The sequence below is a fragment of the Solanum tuberosum genome, unplaced genomic scaffold (genome assembly GCF_000226075.1).
Source record: "Solanum tuberosum cultivar DM 1-3 516 R44 unplaced genomic scaffold, SolTub_3.0 scf00073, whole genome shotgun sequence".
NCBI lineage: Eukaryota > Viridiplantae > Streptophyta > Magnoliopsida > Solanales > Solanaceae > Solanum > Solanum tuberosum.
Genome location: NW_006239002.1, coordinates 450540 through 457038, shown reverse-complemented (window position 1 = coordinate 457038; position 6499 = coordinate 450540).

Sequence of the window (6499 nt, the reverse complement as noted above, 5' to 3'; positions counted from 1 at the left end):
TATATTCAGTTCGAGATGTGAAAAAGGTACTCAATCATCAACATAGTAATAAAACAAAAAAGATAAAAGGAGGACTACTAGAAATCACGTCTTTTACAATAAGATAGTCAAAATTTTCAAGAAAAGAACTCAGTTAAACTAAACACGGCGGCACCCCTCCGCCCGTGGTGTTTTAGGATTGGAAATTTCGTTATTTTACCTTTTCTTTTTGCTCCTATTGGTAGTTGGTGCAAGAATGACAGAAGGCATTCGTTTAATAGGCGTAAGCAAACCATGAGAAAGAACAAGTATACATACAAACAAAGCAATTGTTCCAGATAAGGTTCATGTAGATAACAACTTTATGACGTATATAGCTTTTCCATAGTGTGAATTTTGAACTGGGACAAAAAAAAGCTCAACTTGTTAGCAAAAAAGAAAGAGGAAAATTCCATTGTGATGCTTCCACCTTGCAAAAGAAAAAGATAAAAGAACCAAATGAATAGTTCAACTAGTGCCGTCGAGCTGCCTCGCAACGTGCTAATCCCGCGTTTAACGCAAGGTTGTTATAGTGGGTCATTTTTTATCAATATTAGTATTTTAGAGTAAAATCTCTCTAAATTAATATAGGCGGAATCATAAAATATTATTATTTTGTAGAGGTATTAATTAATCGATAAACTAATATTTATTAATTTAAAGAGTGTTTCACCGAAAAATTGTTTGAGGATGAAATCTCAAAGAATTTGAAAGAACTCACTTGTGAAAAATGTCATTCATGAACTTGAGGTCGTGATTAATGATCTCGGTTACCTCGATAAAATGGATGTTAATAACCTATTGGATGGGTAAAATTATACATGTTTAGAGGTCTAGATTTAGAACAAATTGTGGATATCACTGGAAAAACAACATTGATGATAAAGTTGAAGATGATACAATACCGTTGGAATCAGCTATGCGTAAGAAAACACTTGCATGTAGAACTCTTCACAAATTTATGGTGCAATTAGAAAAGACAACACCGAAACTTTTGGATGCAATAAGAAAAGTTAAAGATGAGCTTCAACTAGATTTAAATTTTAACAAAAACAGAACATAATAGAATTATATTTCACTAAATTTTCTTAGATATATTTGTACTTTTAAGAAATTATTAATTTATAATATTAATGGAACCATATATTTATATAAGGGTCTTCTGAAAATATATTATCTTGTTATCTTATCGAAATGAGTGATTTTTTCCATTGGCCCAAGTCGGGATCGGAGGAAATTATTATCTTAGAGAGATTATTAATTGACCGAGTACTAATTTAGTGAGGGTTTACTGTATTAGGTATAGTCTTAGGTTTTAGAAAATAATTGATAGTATAAATAATTTTGTTCTCTTAATATATTAAAAATGTTGAGTAAAAATGAAAATTTATTTTTTAAAGTACTGAATAAATAAAAATGATCGGAGGAAGTACTAAATAATAGTGTACGTTGTAATTTTCATTTGGGACCAGTTAGGATACTAGAATCGAATGGAGGGCTCCTCATATACTCGATGAGTCAACAAATAGTGATCTCTCGTAAAGATATTGAATAGATATTAATTTTAGGTAAGGACTACGGTGTCAAAATGAAAATTATAGTTAAATTTAAAGAGTTAGAGGTGAATTTAGGATTTTCAAGACATGAATACATTATTAAAGGAAGGAGAAAAATATGTATTTGGTGAGAATTGAACCAAATTATATGGATAAATAATACAAGATTTGACTAAATGTATCATTCAACTTTTTTGGAGTAGACCGTATGAGAGTCAGCAAATAATATTAGATTAATTTTAGAAAATACATACTTCTAGTTTAATTAAAAATCATGCCCATCACAATTCATTCATATAAGGGGTCGTCTCTGTATTTAGATTAGTATCACAAGCCTGATTTTGATATCAAAATCTAATTTATGAGGTGGAAATTAAATTTTACTTGTAAACTTCACAAACCTTTTTCTCATATTCTATGAAAAAAGATTTTTGAGTGTTACCCATGCTGACATGGAAATTTTAATTTCAACCCCAAATATTAGTTCATGAAATAAAGATGGTAAATAACACCAATTAATAAATAAATCTTAATAGTGTATGTATTTCCTTTTTAAGTATCGTTGCGTCAAATTAAATTATTACGAGAACAACCAAACTTAAAATTATTGTGATATGCTAGCTACTTGCACATGCTACATACATCGCAATCATGAATGCATTGATTTAAAAATTTATGGTTTTAGTTTTTATCGAACATTAAATTCAAGATAATATGTACTTTTTTTTCGCTGACTAAACTAGAAAATATGTTTCTTTCACTCATCTTTTTATACTTGTTTCTGGCGTTAATATGGTCAAGTTTTTACCTCAAATACCATTTCTCTTTGCGAAATGAGACTTATTGTTTTTTGAAAAAATTCTAACTATGTTGAACATCGATAAGAATCTTATAAAATATAAATTGAAACAAAGAAAAATAATGTAAATAATAGTACTAAGTTTGTTTATGTTGGGTTCAAAAGTGATTAGGGCGTCATGCGGAAGTTTACAATTGCATATCATATGGTTGATAAATCAGATGACAAAGACTTATACAAAAAATCAAAATATTATTATATGATTTGACCAATTGGCCTACATATTTAAAACTAATAAAAACATTAAAATTGTAGAGCGAAAATCTCTCCATAAACAAGACTCTCTAAATGACTATATTGTGGACGCTATTGTTGTGTTTGATATGAGAAGAGGGGTCTTCAATTTATAGATCTCCTAACTTTTCCTCTAAGTAAAGAATCAACCAAATATGGAAGAAAAGTAAAAACATTTATGGTAATGTTTTGTCTTTTCTTTTAAAAAAAAATAAACTTCAAATAAGAAAATCAAAGCAAAACCCTAACAGTTTAGACAAGTGATCAAGATTCAAGATGTTGTTAACAATGTGGATCCAATCATAGTTGCAAGTTCATATATAACCACACACTCAATTCAAAATTCACATCGTCTAATTGAAATTATCATAAATAAGTGCTTTCAAGGCTTGGATATACTTTAGGTTTCAAATTTTATTTAGAATTACAAGAAAAGAAGTCATGAATTAAGAAACAAAAAGAAATGATAAGACTTGGTTATGAAGGAACAGAAAATAATTTGTCCACAGTGTCCCCTCTTCTCTAAAAGTAAGAAAAAAGGGAGGCATACCCCACTAATATAATTATGAGGACAAGTGATAAATTAAGAGATCTATTAGAGTCCCACTTCTTTATGTGTTTTCTCATTCATTGATTGCTAAAAAGGGGGAACTGTTTGGACTCAAGTGATTTACAAAAGGGCCACCATGTATATATATATGAAAAATTTATCAATTTATTGATGTTTTGCTTGCATGATGGAAACTAAGAGCCAAACATTCTATAATCAGAACAAAGAAATACGAGAATAAAAATATCACAAGTTCAATCAGAAATGTTACAATAATGGATATGCACGTGAAAACGTAAGCCATGTCAATTATAGTTTGGTAAAAGAGCAAACATGTTACATGTATCAATGTACCATATTTTAGAAATATCTATTCACATCAAATGAAGAGTCAAATAAAGCGATCATGTTCGTGCAAGCAAGGCTCATCAAGTGTGAATTAGAGAACTTTTAGTTAGTAATGGTAGAGTTTGAATCATAAATATTCGTACTAGTTTAGGAGACTTATGAATTTCTCTAGCAATAACTTTATTCATATTATCGATCATCGAGAATTCTCTCTCTTTATCCACTATCTAAATGTGGATATTGTACTAGGAACTAACTTTACTAGGATTAGAAATGAACCTTTTTGCATTATCCAGGGTCAAGATGTGACCAAAACTATTAACAACGTCCCACTCGTAACTGCAGGAGGGGAACCCATTACTGCCGTTAATCTCTAATATTATAATATAAGTAACCCTTTGATCGAAAAAAAATAAATTCTTTAGGGATATAGAACATTTCACTAACTTTAGCAAATATCTAATGAGGAAAAGTATGTTTTCCTATCTTCATAATAGTGTATTTATACAATAGGATTACATTTTAAAAGGATAATAAGCTATTGAACAAACCAGCTAATTAACATTCCTTATAGATGGACCCAACTCAGCTGACATTTCCAACAATAGTATAAATCAATCAATCATACTGGGAAGGATACCTAATAATTATAGGGAAAAAACAAAAACTTTGCCCAGATTTAATTGACCTGGCTGATGATAATAGAGGTAAATACTCTTTTATTTTAGATCAGAAATTTTGAATTTGAGATCTGTTGGATTTGCTTATGCCATTTAATCATTGATTAAATGAGATATATATTCTCACTTAATTTGAGCACGCTTACCTTATTTAATTTGTAAATATTGAGTGCAAATAAGTATTTTCCTTAATATAAAGCAAATCATGTTTGTGACATGAGCGCACACATGTATATATATGATCATTTTCCGTGTAATGTTCAGTATTTGATTTAGAGTCCAACTAATGCAAATTCATGTCGAAAAACCCCATCTTAGAAATAAAATATATTTTTTATTAAAAACTCGAATTTGAAATTTCTGACTCGGACATTGTAAATGTCACGATGAGTAGAGTTGACTAGCAGTAGCAGAGTAACATTCGCCAAGGTATAGCGCAGCTTGGACACAGCTTTTTTTAACTCATAAGATTCGTTACAAAGATGCTGATGATCTTGGAATATGTTTGCAAATCTGAAGCAAATCTTTTTCCATGTGACCTCAAATAAATACTTATAATATGCTTCTACACCAAAAATCAATACATATTATTACATCCTTTTTCTAATTTTATGCTACAATATTTTCAATCTCATCATATATGTGGGGATATGAGAATGGAGAAGTAACAAAATTTAAAAGAATTTTCTGGTATTCTTTATTTTTTTTTAAATCATTTACTTATCATTGTACCTGCTCAATGTGACAAAGGTATGGTATGCTTCAATATTTTCAATAACATTCCAAAAGTTGCTTCTTTTATTACTATAACTTCACATTTTATAACTCTACAAACATGCATATTGTATATCATGAACTTGCCATACCCTTGTCACATTGAGCACATTCATGTTTCAATCTGAATTTATATTTGTGAGATTTATAGCGTCAAAATAAGAATAGAAGTAATGTATATCCAAGTCGCAATTTTATATTATTATTATATTCGATTCTTATTCAGTGTATAATATTTATATTAAGCTCTAAGCCCCCAATTAAATTGTTTAATAAATACTGAAGAATTACTTATCACTTGACGCAACAATTCCGAATTCAAATCTAGTTTTGGTGAACAACAAAAAAATAAAGTAAACGGCGGAACATGCAAATCTATGCCTCTGCACAAAGAAATGGTCACCACTCACCAGTACCCCTAAAAAGCATTATCAACTCGAATTCTTCAATTATTGCCTATACACAAAATAAAATTGGTCCTCTTTTGTTTTTTCTTTTCTTTTCTTTTTTTCACATCTTTTTTTGGATAGCTATGCAGTCCACCACAAAAATTAAAATAAATAAATTCATTACATGTTCAATTCCTTGATATAAATTTGAACAATACTCGCATATGATGGCAATTGAGCAAGAAACACGTATTTTATACTAACATAAAACATTATTTGTCATAAATGTATGTAACTTTTTAATTAACGCATAATCAAAAGAACTTAAAAAGAAAGTGAAATTTAATTAGATTTGGGGCAAAGAGGACCCAGAAAGTTTGATTAAATGTTAATTAAGAAAATTAAATGGTGATTAGTACTTAGGCATCTTCATTTGATTATCTCATGATGTGGTATTTTTATGTTTTGGTCCCCATGCTAGGTTCTCATTATATATTTACTAATTTCTCTATCAAACTTTGTAGAAGGCCACACTATGTCATGTGCCAATATGCTAAATTTTCTAAAACCTTTTATGCAATAAAATATTATTTAATAAAATTTTATCCTCTTTAGTAAATCTGCCCAATCTAACAATCCCTTCAAGATTCACCCTGCCTGGCCAAGATTCACTTTCATTTCAGTCTTTAAATAATAATAATAATAATAATTAATTATTTAAAAAACTCTAGTAGTGATATAAATATTTTATCATATTACTTATATTAATTGATGTATTGTCTTAGATTTTGAGAAATAATTTAGGAAATAAATAATTAATGTTGAAGGTAAAATAAAAATAATATATATTTTTAATCTTTTCTTGATATATCATAACTGACAAATAAAAATGAAAAATTATTTTTAAAATAGCGGATAAGTAAAGATAAACGGAAAGAGTATATTAATGGAAAAATTACAAAAATCCCACCTTTTAATTTACTTATTACCATTATCCCCTATAAGTTTTACAAATCTCCAAAATCCCACATTTTCGCGCATCAGATTAGTGTATTTCGCGCATTAGATTAGTGTATCATGTATAAAATGTA